Source organism: Protopterus annectens, chromosome 11.part0 (genome assembly GCF_019279795.1).
Source record: "Protopterus annectens isolate FY-2018-M chromosome 11.part0, PAN1.0, whole genome shotgun sequence".
Lineage (NCBI taxonomy): Eukaryota > Metazoa > Chordata > Ceratodontiformes > Protopteridae > Protopterus > Protopterus annectens.
The window spans coordinates 1,336,547,806-1,336,563,774 of NC_056745.1; positions in this window are offsets into that span (position 1 = coordinate 1,336,547,806).

Below are 15,969 nucleotides of genomic sequence, written 5' to 3' on the forward strand. Positions count from 1 at the left end.
GAATATGAAGATGTCTCTCTTTCTTGGTTGGACTTACATGAAGCAAGGAAATACATTTTAAATAAGTTCGATACTGTGTCTTTTACAACCAAGAATTCAATACCTAAGATTATTCAATATATGGTTTTATCTGTACAACATAAATCTCCTACCAAAACATATTATCTCACATATATAAACTAATTAAACTTGGCATGGAAGCTGTTTCAGACACCAATTGGAATTATTTTAATTAATAATCATTTTCCTACAGAAGATGATAAAATAAACATATTACAATCATTTAGTTTTACCACCTCATCATTGAAACAGAAACTCTTTACTTGGAGATATTTACACAGATATTTTATTTCCCCATTCTCTCTTCGTAAATTTAATAAAAGTAATGTCAACTGTTGGAGATGTAATATAGAAGTAAATGCAGAATGGGCTCACATAGTATATGATTGTGTAATTTTAAATGAATTTTGGAAAAATGTTAATTCCTTTTTACAAGCTATCTTCACAGATAATTTTACTCTCACCAAGTCACTTGTTATTTTCAGTACTCATGTACCTAATTGTATAACTTAATCAATCTTTAGTCTGGACTATATTATCAGTTGCCAGAAAAATGGAAATCTAATACTACTCCCTCAATTCAAGAATTCAAATATTTACTTCTGGAAGTCTGTAATATGGAATATTTAACTATCAAATCAAGATCTCCTTGGAATACTGTTAAATGCAATATATGGAAAAAAGTCTACAATTTATTACAAAAGTAATTATTTAATCAATTTATAATTGTTGAGAATGTCTTTGTATATAGTTTTTTTTTCTGTTTGTTGTATTACTATTTGACTATCTATTTCAACATTGTTCATTTCTAATGTACATATTTATTTTTTAATTTTAATTCTAATAAAACTGTTTTGGAAAATGTGCACACACACACACACACACACACACACACACACACACACACACACACACACACACACACACACACACACACACACACATATACACAGACACACACACACACACACACACTTGTATATCTAAATATCTATCTATCTATCTATATCCATAGCTATTATATCTGTCTATATATCTATATGGGTCTACTACGGTTGATTGAAAACTCACTTGATTGAAAATTAAATTACTAGGACCACTTCACTGAAAGCTCACTTCACTGAAAACTGACTTGACTGAAACTCATTTTGTTGAAAGTTATAAATGGCCTTTTCCCCACTGTAGTGCGACCCTGGAGTTAGTATATAAAGTAAAGGGGTGTGTGGTTATATATTCTCTTTTGTAAACAGTTATTTATTGCACTTGTAAGTATCACTGTGTATAGTTTAAAATGTTTATAATATGTGGGGGCCTAAGCTCCACACCCCCCTTACTTTATATACAAACTCCAGGGTCACACTAGAGTGGGGAAAAGGCCATTTATAACTTTCAATTAAATGAGTTTAAAAGAAATGAGTTTTCAGTGAAGTGAGCTTTCAGTGAAGTGGTCCTAGAAATTTCATTTTCAGTCAAGTGAGTTTTCAATCAACTGTAGTAGACCCATTTCAGAAGGTCAACTCTTCAGAAAGTTGAACTTCATATGGTCGAGATCATATGATTGACTTTCTGAAAAGTCGATCAACACAAAACAACAAAATTCTACTTTTTTGCGGGGGGGGGGCAAGCCCTCCCTGCACCACCCCTTATGGGGGGCTCTGCTCCCCACCCCCTGCTTATTATACATGCCAACTCTGACATCACACTACAGTGGGGAAGAGGGTAAATTACCCGATACCCACTGTACTGCGATCTCCATACAAAAGCTTCAATATTTTGGAAATTCGTTCATATGGTCTCGACCATATGAAGTTCAACTTTCTGACAACTCAATATTCTGAACAAGACCCATGTGTATGTGTGTGTGTGTGTGTGTGTGTGTGTGTGTGTGTGTGTGTGTGTGTGTGTGTCTATATATATATATATATATATATATATATATATGCACGTATGTATATAAACACTGTTATGTGCACTCACACACATGTGCAAACCCATACACAGATCCACACCCACATACACACACTACCACATACTTATTGATTATTTAGACAATTACTAAATTATCTGCATGATTTCAGATATATGATTCATACTGTTTTAAGCAGGGAAATTAAGGGACGTTAATAGGAATAATAATGAAAACGATTTATTTGACCAATAACTGGATGTTATGTTCAAAAGATCCAAGAAAAGGAGTTACAACAAATCTAAGATAAATACACAGTCTGACAATGTTAGACATGCTAGTCTGACTAAGGACTGTAACACTAGGAGTTACTTAATAGATAGGAATTGAAGATCCAGAGTTCCTTACATTATGTCCTGTGCCACTGACAGTGTTATATAAACAATTATTAACAACTAGTAAATTTAATGCATAATAGAAAGATGCACCACATAATATGTATAAAACAAAATGTATACATAAATATGGCAAGAACATCAAGGAAATATTGAAGAACACATTGGACTTTGAATGCAGATACTTTATCAAGAAAAAGTTCATTTCTGTAACTGTAATATGTGAAATAATATGAAGACGATGTATTTATCCATCATAGGGCCAGAAGAGTTATTATCATTATGCCAAATGAAGTACAGCTGAAGTAACATACACAGCTATTATGTACTTGTACAAGTATTTACATATAAAGGACTACAAGGCCGTAAGAAATACATCAACATAAATAAGTTTGAATATCCCTTATTTTTAATTTTGAATGTGATTTGTGGGTTTCTAATTTTAATTGGAGTTTGGTCTCTTTAGTAATATAGCTTCTGTTTGGTAAAGAAATATAGTCAAGAATACAATGTCTTGGAGGGGGTCAAAATCTAGGTACAGAAATAAGTGTATTGCAACATAAAACACACATTCACATGTACTGTGTAATAAGAATAATTTCCTGGAAGGTAAATGGACTATTGGACACATCGATGACTGATAGAGTACTAAGATATATGGAATAGAGTGCCATACAGGTGGCTCTGCTGCAGGAGACGCACTCAAGTGACGAAGAACACCAGAGGTTAACCCAGAGATCACGGATAGTGGGATTTTGTGCTACTTAAGGTGGGTTCAGGAAAAGGGGGTGTGCTCATCCTGATTCACAGGACTGTCTGTGGGTCTATAGGTACAAAAGGACATGAAAGATGACCAAGGTAGGTTTATTAAAATAAAGGAATGGTAGGTAGGTAGTGCAATTTGGCATCCATGTATCCATGCATTTCACTCCAAGAGCTAATAGTACCCGGGCAGGTTGTTGAAACTTCATCAAGACATTCTGATAATAGTGGGGGGATAAATGTCATTTATAGTAGTAATGCTGTATTGAGAGAACAAAGGGCATCAGGTCTCACATATGAAGGAACTTACCTAGGGAAATATATGATGATGTTTGTAATAGTTGATGTTCGCAAAGTACTACTAGACCAGCCAGAATTCACATACTGCTTAGGGAGGTATAAAACATAGGTTAGATTAGATAGGTACTATATCTCAAAAGAAGAAATGTTCCTGGTGGAGATGTTTATCACTCACCCAATAACACTGACAGACCACACACTTATTATATTGAAAATGAAGATGAGGATTAGGGAGGTTAAACAGTGGCACTTCCCTGCCTATTGACTGAAAAATGCTACATCTGAAATGACAGAGAGAGAATCAGACACTTTCATGAGAATGGGGAAGGGGTGGCTAGAGAGTGACAGGAAATTAAAATAAGGTTTAAAACAAGAGTGTTGACATTAATGAAAAGAAAGTGGAAGGACAGTAGAAATAAGTATACAACAGCATTAGACTTAGTCAAGTCCTTGTAGGATCTAGGGCATCTGACAGACACAAATGGAGTTGAAATTAGACTGATGGAGGCAAAGCAATCTATTGAAGAATACATGGGCAACCTTAATCAATCTAGGGGAATGTCACTAAAACTTAATTTCTACTCCTTTACACCAAAGCTGAGGAAGTGTTTAGCCTAGAAATTGTGACAGCAAATAGTAGAGAGGACCATACCAATAAAGAGAAACTCTGATTCAGTTAAAGAGTGGAAATTGGGAGAGATAAGGAAAGTAGGTTCTATCAAGGGGTTGACACAGTTGACAGCAGGCAGAGACAGTAGGCTGTATTTGAATAGTTTAATGCTGTCCACACTGGCTGAGTACCATCAAGGCATGTTAATGGTAGGAATAACTAGGGAAAACTTTGGGCAGTTATTCTGGAGAGGAAAATGGATAGAACACCTGGGTCTGTTGTTATCCTACTGAAGTTTGGAAATGCACAAAGGATTCAGTGATAGTTCTCTGGCATATGGTTTTTCATGATGTCTTCAATGAAGGTGAAGTTCCTGAGTCAGAGAAATAAGCAATATTGGTAGTTATACCCAATGAAGGAAAGGATCCATTGCACCCAGGGTTGTATAGACCAATTTCAATTTTAAATCATGATTATAAAACCTACAAGCCCATTATAGCTAAAAGGGTAGCTGGAGTTTTGCTTTTTCTGATAACACTGGGATGACTGAGGCTTCAGAAAGGTTTGAGAATATCAATAAAGCCCTGTTAGTACAGCAAGATGCTAAACAGGTAGTCAGTCAGTTGATGCTGTTATTGCTTTATGTGGAAAAGGTTTTTGGTAGGATGAGTTGGAGTTTTGTTAAGGAGGTGTTGCAGAGGTTTGGGTTTCCTCCTGAATGAAACAGGAAGAACATATCTAATGTTTATAGTGGTTCAAGGGCAATGATTAAATGTGTTGGGGGAATGACTATTGACCTGCAGGTTACAATGGGTCTATATTAATTCATTGAAGGTTCAATTCAGCTAACCTTTCTTAATCGAACCCTAACCATCAAATGTTAATTTCAGTGAATGTTCTCACTGAAAAAAACTTAAACAGGGAAACTAAGCACTTGGCCAAAACAACACCAGAACAGACACCGTAGTATGTAAAACCCACCAATGTTTGTGTGGGGGGGACTTTGCCCCCCACACCCCCCTAACTAACTATATATATATATATATATATATATATATATATATATATATATATATATATATATATATATACCAACTGCGAGACTGCACTATAGTGGGGAAAAAGGCAATTTTGTGCTGCTGGCCAACTGCTTCCTTTTCCTACATAAATCTTTTGTGGATTTGAATGTTCGCTGAAATGAATATTTGATGGTTATAATTCAATGAAAAAAGGTTTGCTGAATTGAACCTTCAGTGAATTAATATAGACCTGATTACAAGAGGAGCAAGGCGGAAATACCCATTGTCCCCCCTCCTTTATGCTTTATACCTCGAGCTCTTAGCCCAAAGAATAACAAACCAAGTGGAAGATCTTCATACATTGTTTGCAGAGTTGAGGTAATTTTGGTGGATAGTGGGATATAAAGTCAATTAGGATAAAACTAAGGTTACAGTGACAAACTTTGCCCCCATCCAGTCATGATCTGGTGCAACAGTTTCCATTCCTCTGGGGTTACCACAGGCTTAAGTATCTGGTAGTCTGGGTTACACAGGATGTTAAACAAGCAGCAAGTGAAATGTGGAATGTGGAATTAGACACTAGAGAAGACAGTATCAAATATACAGAGATGGGGATTGATATATATTAAGGTGGATGATAAAATATTGGCTGTCAAGATGTTTATTGTTTCACTTATTCTGTATGCTGGTCAATCCTACTTCTTTTTTCAGAAAAGGGGATATGGAAGTCATTAAAAAAGGAGTTGGAGCTTTTCTTTTGGGAAGACAAAGCCGAAATGGTGCAATGGGTGGGAGGAACTTAGGTATGCCTGACTTAGAGTTATATTTTAAGGCAACCCAGATTAGATTGGCATACCTGATTCAAATGAAGGACTTTAATGCAAAGTGGAAGAGATACCTACGGAGACATAAGGGCATCAGGTCGAAAGCAGAATCTAGAGATGTGTGGATGGCTGGACAGGCAGCATTGCCAGGGGGATTTAAATGACTGCAACAGTCATCCCTATACACAAGGGTGGGCTTCTTTGGACCCCAGGAATTACGGATCTATAAGTTTAACTAGTCTCATATGCAAAGTAATGGAAAGATATACCATGGAAAATAAGGGTCTATATTATATTATCGCACGTTTAGAAAAGTGAACGATAAATAATCGACCCCATGTAAGTGAAAGCTTACAACATTGAAACCTCAGAACATTGATTTTTTTTCCAAGGGAAAAAAAATTGCTGCTCCGAAATTAAAAAAAAACAAACTTAAAAACATTGCATAATGTGGGGGGCTTTAAAGCCCCCCACACCCCCCGATATGGGGGGCTGTGCCCCCCCCACTTAAATATACCAACTCCGAGATCGCACTACAGTGTTGAAAATGACAAAGTAACAAAAGCGGCCAAACTAATTCTTTCCTAAGGAAATAATTTGCTGAAAAGCCACTTTATTAGTTTGCTGTTTCGCTCTTGTCAGTTCGATCAAGACGCATTTGACAAACTGTGTCTGCGATCTGGTAATAGGAACCTAGAAAATAATGACACAGGAAATTGGCAGACACTGGATCCAACCCAATTCAGTTTCACTGAGGGCAGATCATGTCTACTAAATCTGGTGGACTTCTTCAAGAAGGTCACCAAGGCAATGGATGAGGGAAAAACGGTGCATACTGCCAACCATCACCTGACCAAGGAACTTGATACAATACCCCACTTAGTCATTTAAACAAACTCACAGAACTAGGCTTAAACTATGCTATATGCTGGATAGACAAATGGCTCTTAGACAGGAGCCATAAAGTTAGGATAGAGGAGTCCACCTCCTCAAAAAGGTCGGTCACTAGTCGAGTCCCTCAAAGTTTTATTTTGAGTCTGCTCGTTTTTGGCATACACTTGGAAGTCAAGGCCAACATTAAAGGCTCATCAAGTTTGTAGATGATTGCTAACTACGAGCAGTCATGGAATCCCCCCCAAGGCATGAATATCCCCCAGGAAGGACTGACATGAACAAAGGTTCCAGAACTACAGTTTAAAACTCACTACCAGGAAATGCATAATAATACCCTTTGGGAAGTTGGCTACCCCAGAGAACTGCCTCATTGATAACACACCTCTAAGAGTAGACCCAGTAGCCAGGGATTTGGGGATGCATTTAGACAGTAACCTATCATTCTACCAACATATGTCTAAGTTAGTAAGGAAACCAATCAGTGTTACTCAGCTTATAAGCAAAGTATGGCAACTAGGTCCCAGGAAGTCATCATTCCACTTATTCAGTGCTTATCAGGCCCATCACTGAGTACAATGTTACCTTTGGTATGTACCTGAACAGGCACATGCAACAACTGGAATGCCCACAAAGGTTTTTCACAAAAGAATAGAGAGCAATAAACAACATGTCCTATGCAGATCACCTGAAAGCTCTAACCCTATACGCTGTCTCCTACAGACTGTTGAGGGGTGATCTATGTCTGGCATATAAGGCACCACTGGATCCAAATCTGATGGACGGTTGCATATATGCAAAACAAAGCACCATAACTATCTGTTTCAGGTACTTAAACCTTGCTTGCAACTTAGGACATGTTGGAGGGACAGGTATGTGTCTCAGAGAATACCCCTTCTTTGTAACAGGCATCCCATTCATGTGAAGCAGAGTTCTCCTCTGACTCTATTCAAGTGTAACCTGGACCAGTGGATGGTAAATCAGTAATTCACCTCTGGTCTGTCACCTGGGTCTTAAATTGAGAGATGCAGCCTGTAAATTCTTGATCATCCTTTCCCTAGCTTACATATACCCCTTAAAATAACTTCTAGGCCACCAAAACTTGGTTACATTTGGGATGCATCGCTACGCTAAAAAAGGCCCTTGTGGTCATTAGCCTTGTAAACACCTATGAGTAGGCTCATAGGCTGGTCTTGCCTGATGACTTTGATGTTAAAGAAAGTGTGGGGTGAATCAGGAAATAGTATAGGAACAATTTTAATTAGCTAGGAAAACCATGCAAGTCACCTAGTTTGTCTTGAATAAGAGTTAAATGTGCAGTGAAAGACTTTTTTAACAGTTTAAGTAAGTACAGATCAGTAATTCATTAAAAAATAAGCAATATGCTGTTTCCAGAGAGTTTAAGAAGGTAGAGATTTATAGCACTGGCATTATAACTAAATGCAGAAAAATATTTAGTACTTATTGGTAATGTCACATTATGGAAATGCAAACTGCAGCAAGAGAACAAGATGAAAGGATTGAGAAACAAAATCACAGCAGCATGCCAATTCCTGCCATGGCTATGTGGGATATAACAAATTTAAAATATAACTAGAAATACTTGGAGTGATTCTGATGTTTTAGTGTAGCACAGGTGATGGAGACATGATAAAAATATATTATTTTCCATTTCTGTGAGGGAGTTTTCCTGTAACATCATGTTCAGTGGAAACATGCACAATTTGATTTTTGTTAAATCATGCTACTCAGCACCAGAGTTTAGAAGTGTACTTACCTGAAAATATCCAGCATCGCAAATATGTGATCAGAAAAAAAAATCTGGGATTTATTATCACATTCATAATCATGTGTACCATTTTCTTAAGAATTAATTCAGAGAAGATGTATTCCTTTTTGGGGAATGAGTAGATCTGCCAAATGCATTTACTCTGAATGCCTCTGAATGCAACTGTGCAGTTGGATTATTAAACTGGGTACATGTGTGGATCCCACATGGAGGTGCAGGGGGGCTTGACCCCTGTAAAAAAGTTGTTTCTGTTCATTGAAAGTGTTTTTATGCTATTTAATATTCTACACAATGGCAACCGGAATAAATGCATTTGGTAGACTGGCATGATTCCTCTTTTTCTATTTTTCTCTAGAGTCCAAATGGATCTATCAGGCCAAGGAACTGCATTTAGTTTTTTTTAGAGGTAGTTGAACAAGCATTATTTTTGACATGTGAGTGATCCAGAAAAATATTTCAGTCTTTAGTCAAATTATATAGTGTTTATTAAATTCCACCAAAGCTGTCATGACTTTGGGGAAATTAATTTTATCTCCACATAGAGCATATAAAATAACAGGAAATGGACTACACAGTTAAGGATTAGAGACACTAGCATCCAAAAGAGATGTTCATATTGGATTTTTGTTAAATCACAGAAGTAATCACCAAAAAAAATATTCCCAGGTGAAACGGACTGCTGAGAAGCCACAAAGCAAGAATGAAATGTTTATTTCAGTTTTAAGTGAATACAAATCAGCTTTTTGTCAGTAGGACTTCTTCAGAATACAATAAACCCACTGAATAATTTCCTGTCAGCTGATATTTTTAATCACATGACATGAAGGTTAAAAAACATACCACTAAAACATTATTTCCTCTGACATAAAAAAAATGAATAAAGTGTAAAAAACTGTATACATGTGAGAAACTGTAATGAAGACTAAATAAATATACCCAGTAAAACTATATAAAACCACAGAACAAACCACAGTAAAAATGAAAAAAAACATAACTTATTTAGGTTCTGAGTAATATATATGTATGTATGTATATTCATGTCCAACAACAGTGGAACTTCCAGCATAAACAATAATGCATTTTTGTGTGTTTAGGATAACTAATATTTCTCTGCCCTAAATTTAATAATGGCGCTAGGGATAGGCAGTCATTAATTCCAGGGAATTGGGTTGCATCTAATTTAATTTGCCAACTCTGCTCTTTTAATTCCAACTTGTTTTTCCACCCACCCCCAGTAGGATCTGCAGGAACATTTTCCAGTATAATAAACAAAAAATGCTTAAAGCCAATACAACAGGCAGAATGTCTATATAAAGCATTGTTTGGATTTTTATTAGCTATCTCATATTGTTCATATGTTCTTATCTTTAGCTGGCTTTCTGTTTTCCCTACATAAAATGCAGGGCAGGACATACACATAGCCAAATACACCACTACCTTAGATAGACAATTGTCTTCCTGTGAGTGGATGATAGACTTTGTTGCATTTTGCAGCTATAGTACTGGATGGCCCAATATATATTTACACTGGCTATACATTCCACATTTTTGGGTACCTTTTCTAATTTTTTCTTTCGCCTCCTTGTTGTCACCATTAGGTTCTAAAATATTTTTGATATTTTTACCTTTTTTTGTATATAAAAGTGAGTCCATTACCTACTATGTTTCTGATTTGTCTGTCTTCTACCAATATTCCCCACATTTTGCTTATGATGTCCCTAATGCTATTGGAAACAACACAGTATTTAAGTAGCATAGCTTTAGGGAAGTCTCTAGCCTTTACTACTTCCTCATTTTCAAACTGTGGACAAGCATGTACTCCTTTTTCCCCATTTTGAATATTATTATTGTCAGATATCAAAATAGCTCCCTTATTTAATCCTGTTCCTAAGAGGGGTAGATATTTCTTCCCACTATTTTGGGCAACCTCTGTGCTAATGGTTCTCATGAAAAGATCGAGATATCCCCTCTCAAGGAACGTTTCCTCCAATTTTCTTTTTTCAGTTTCAAAAGTTATATTAACTGACACCATCCTTGCCAATCTAATAAATTCTCCCTTAGCAAGACTTTTTTTCTGGGGATAAAGGATGCACACTGCTGAAATGTGGATAACTGTTTGAGAAAGTGGGTTTTCAGTAATTAGTAGAGGAAAAACATTTTCTTTCTTGTCTAAGGTGAGGCCCAAATAATTGATGCTTTTTTTTTCTGTCCAGTTGGCAAATACTCTATGAACCCAGGAATTTCCTCTGTGTCTCCCACCAAGAGGACAAAGATGTCATCCAAATATCTGAGATATAATGAAAACATCTCCTCAAAAGGGGAACCAAAAATGAAGTCCATTAAATAACTTTATTCTCCAGACTTAGCACCTCAGCCAATAGCCTTCAGAGTAAAATAGTACTTCAAAATCAGTGGTTTAAATAGACACAAAAAATCAATTAAACAATTAACACATAGAATTACCTAATTATAGACTTACAATTACATTCCTTTTTCAAGCCTAATGGCTCCAAAGTATTATATTTTAAAATTAATACATTTTTTTTGTACAATAATTTATTTTTTAGATCTTATGTAGTGAAATATTTCTAATACATTGATGATTTGATATATTTATGTGATGAAGGTAGCAATGAGGTTCAAAAATGTATTAAGGATATACAACTGAACAATTATGGCCTAAAATTTGATGGAATACAAATGGGGAGACAAGTAGTTTTTTTGGATATTGATTTATTAGGAAAATTAGGTGAACAAATTTGTGCCACAATATATAGAAAATTTAAAAATGACAATATCCATGTTACCATATAATGAGTTTTTATTGATAGAAAAAATGTGTAGTTTGAATTATGTTTTTGAAAAGAAAATACAATATATGGCTGATATGTTTAATAAGAGGGGATATAGTAAAGATGTGGTAGAAAGTTCAAGGTTAAAAGTTTTAAATATATGTTATGGTATGGATTTTTTAGATAAGCGTAAATGTACAATTCCCTGTGGAAAACATTCTGGGGGTAATTATTGGAAGATTAACAAAAATGAGAGTAAAGAGATTTATTTTGTTATAGCATACAGTGTTCTTACTGAACAAATAGTTAAGGAGGAAAGAGGTTATTGGTCTGTTATACTTCAGGATAAATGTTTGGGAGGGTTTAGTTAATGGTGCTCCACATATATCATATAAAAGAGGACGGAACGTAGCAGACATGGTGGTATGTAGTAAATGTATTCTACCAAATGACAGTTTATATGTTAATATTCCTTTAAGAATGGGTACTTTTAAATGTAAAAAATGTTCTGTTTGTAAATATGTAGTAAATAAGTTTTTTACCATCAATGGATTTAAATTTTATCCAAATGAAGCTTTTGCATGCAATACTTAAGGAATAATATACATATTAAAGTTCACGTCAGTTATTTTATATTGGAGAAACTTACAGATCTTTTAAAATACATCTGTTAGAAGTACACATTAGAGATATTAAGAACAAAAGGCTGGAAGGTCTGTTGGGTGCACCTTTTAAATAGTTTCATGATACCAACCCTGATTGTTTAAAAGGATGTATTTTGGAAAAAAGTCAGTTTAAACTTAGGGGAATGTGTTGATATTAAAAATAAATTATTGTACAAAGAAACTTTATTAATTTTAAAGTATAATACTTTGGAGCCATTTGGATTGAATAAGGAATGTAATTGGAAGTATATGATTAGGTAATTATATGTGTTAATTGTTTAATTGCTTTTTTGTGACCATTCAAACCACTGATTTTGAAGTACTCTTTTACTCTTTGAAGGCTTTTGGTTGAGGCACTAAGTCTGGACAATAAACTTATTTAGTGGAGTTCATGGTGGTTGTTTTGGTTTTCAGTTCTTTTTATTTTTCCATTTGGTGGAACCAAAAATGAAATGTCTCTCCCAACTAAGCATCACCAAGTTGGAATAAATGGGGGCACAATCGGTCCCCATTGCAACTCCCTTGGTTTGTTTGAAGACGTTACCCTCAAAACAAATATAGTTGTTGTTGAGCACGATCTCCATGCATTCCATAGTAAGCCTGAACTCTTCCCCATTAACTAAACCAGACCTCAGTACTGCTTCACTAAACAGAAGCAATCCATCCTCCTGGGGGATACTAGAGAAAATATCTTTCACATCTATCATCAGGAAGATGAAATCCCCGTTTCACCTGGGAATATTTTTTTTATTAGTTCTGTTTTTTCTTGGTTCCTTGTTTGATTTGTGGTTTTGGTTTCTAAATCACACTAGCCTTTTCTACATTTTTAGTAATTATGTCAACTCTTCTAGAGACTGATTCCACGTTTGATCATAGCAAATGGCTAATCCTTCTTTTATTACTGAATGACAGTTGTTCACATAGTATATGTGTTTCCTGTATACATGCAATATTATCCTGTTATTTGCATAATACATGCTGAAATAGTTTCTGCTAAGGGGTATGCTAGATACTAGAAACTCTCCATAGTTTAGTGCTAGGCTATCTGGCCTTGTGAGCCATTTCAAGCCTAGCTAATTTCTCTTCCAAAGGTGAGACTCAGACCTTGTTTGTTCCTTATGTCTGTGAGCTAAACATCTTAACCATTATACCAACCCAACCTTCATAATATTAGTTTTCTATACCATGGGTATCACTGAGACAGCACTGTACATTTTGAGGTACTAGAGATGTGAGAATACATCAAAATACAATAAACAAGTGCATGTGTAAACCTAATCATCCTTATCCTACCACTAAATATAACAACGCAAGTATAAAAATGCTGTAAGTAAGGACTATTGGAAGGACACCTATAGTTGTAGTTTGTAACAAGTAATCTAAGACTGGAAAAAAAAAACATTATTTTGCTAAAAATTTGATCTCTAGAGTAAAATTTATATAACTTTTCTAAAGAAGATGCAGCTTATACAATTTGGCTGGATGGCCTGATATAGAATAAAACAGATAATGTGCTATGGCAGAATGACTTTGACTCTAGAGTAAAATTTATATAATTTTTCTAAAGAAGACGCAGCTTATACAATTTGGCTGGATGGCCTGATATAGAATAAAACAGATAATGTGCTATAGCAGAATGACTTTGACAATCTTATATCTTATTTTTCTGATTTACAATAGAAGGTATAAAGAACGTTATGTTTTTCTGACACCAGCTGACCTGATCAGTCATGTTAAGTATAGACTTTAATGACAGTGTCCTAGGAGAAGGGGTACCTTAATATCAGCATTCATTAACTTCATTGAAGGCAAAAAAAAAAAAGAAAGAGGTGTAGTTGTATAGTAACTATATGTGCTACAAACCTAATTGATGATGCACTGGCAGGAGTACTAGGGAGACAGTGGAGACAACCCCACCCTGGATATCACTTATTTATTGTATATTGATGCTTTATTCATTTGTACCCCATAGATGCCTACCTGATAAATGTTCATTAACAAGATACCTACAGATTAGGATTGGTAGAAGTGTTAAGAAGACAGTACATGCTGACTGATATATTAATTCATGAGGGGTGGAGGATGTCTTCTTGTTATCATGTTGCAATACCAATATTACATTGCTTCCAGTTAATATGGTAGTGACAGCTCATTAAGGAGAAGCCATGTTTTTTTGTTTTTGGCTCCCCTACCTACAGCTTACCATCACCTGCCACCAGCTCCTCTCCTTGTTCACTGAGTCTACTGGACCCACCATAACCTCCTCTAGGTTCAACCCGACAATATTGAGGGCATCTGAGGAGATGCAGAACACTGGAGCAGCATCATACTGCTGAAGGTGAGTATGCCATATTCTTGTCCCACTCCATAGCAGCATAGCAAGTTCTGCAGCTGCTGTGTACAAGAGATGCACACATGCTTCTGCCGCATCTATATTATCTTGTCGAAAGATGACAATATCGAATGGCTAAAACATTGAAAATGCCATACATCTAAACTGTTCTTGTGGGGGGCTGTGCCCCCCCCCCACTAATTATATATACCAACTCCTAGATCGCACTACAGTGAGGGAAGAGCAAATTTTCTCATCCCCACTGTACCATGATCCCCAACAACACTTTTGATGTACAGCATTTTCAAATTTTTAGCCGTTCGATATTTTCAACATGCGATATTGTGAAGTAGACCCCTTCTGCTCATGTGCAACTAACAGAACAAGCAGTATACTGCTTGCAGCAGGGACATCAGCCAGCTATTGTGGCAAGCCTAGGCAGCCATCGACCCTCTCGAAGCTGGCATCAGATGCTTATGCTCATCCTGCTCCACATCACTAAAACATATAAACATTGTGTCCTTTCTCTAATTGCAGTGTTGGATAAATCTGCACAAAGTCATCTATGCTTTTTGTAGGCTGGGAGGAGTGACTCTGTCATTCACCTGTGTCATCTTATGAATATTCATGAGTTCTCCATTACTTACTGTATCTTGCATGTTTCAGAAATCTGTGTGTAAGTTTTATAAGGCCTGCTATACCTACATAGAAAAATGTACAGCTAGCCCATTAACTAAAATGATCAACACTCAGGTGATACAGGGAGTCTAATAACTGCACAAAATTTAGTTTAGATGTATGGAGTTCTTTCTTCATATCAGCTTTACCTGCCTTTAAAACCTTACTAGGCAAATACTTTTTGGAAAGCTTAATGCTGGCCAGGTAATTGCATTTAATTTATAATTAGTGTATAAATTAAATAAATTGAACCAGTGCATTCTCTCATTCCCTCTACACCAATGTACTGCAGAAAGTGCAAGAAATGAGACTCTATCATATGTATTATTTATTGTATGATCATTAATAGTTAGAAGAGCTGACAGGTTTACAATGATTATATTCTGATGATTTGTCAGTACTTTGGTGCATACAGCAAATGATTCATTCAAAGTTACTAACTACAAATTCTTTGGGGAAAAGGTAGAATTGGCCACTACTTCTGGGTTACTGAGTAACTTATAATTTAGTTGTTAACTGAAAGTGATAAGAATTTTGGTTAATTCGTCCTCAGTTTTAATTCATGCTACAATAAACATTGAACATAGACTTTTTACCACTCTTAATTTCAAGGAAAGCTCTCAGTAATCTACAGTTTGTATGTATTCCACTATGGCTTTCATTTTTAACATGTTGCAGAGTTGTCGGCAGTCTTAGAAATTCAATGGTTTGATATACTCTTCTCTTGTGGCCTTTTTGAATTTGAGGGAGTCTGAAAGGTGCTCTCTTGATTAAAAAAGAAACTGTAAATTGTGAGAGGCCAACCAACTATTTAAGAAGATCTTGCAAGGGAAGTTGTTCAACTAGAAAGGGAGAAAATTTTCAAATTGTCCCCTTAGGTTATGATTAGTTTTTCTCTCTCTTGCTCCAAGGCTGACAAATTCACCCTGATGTTGTGACAGATGTA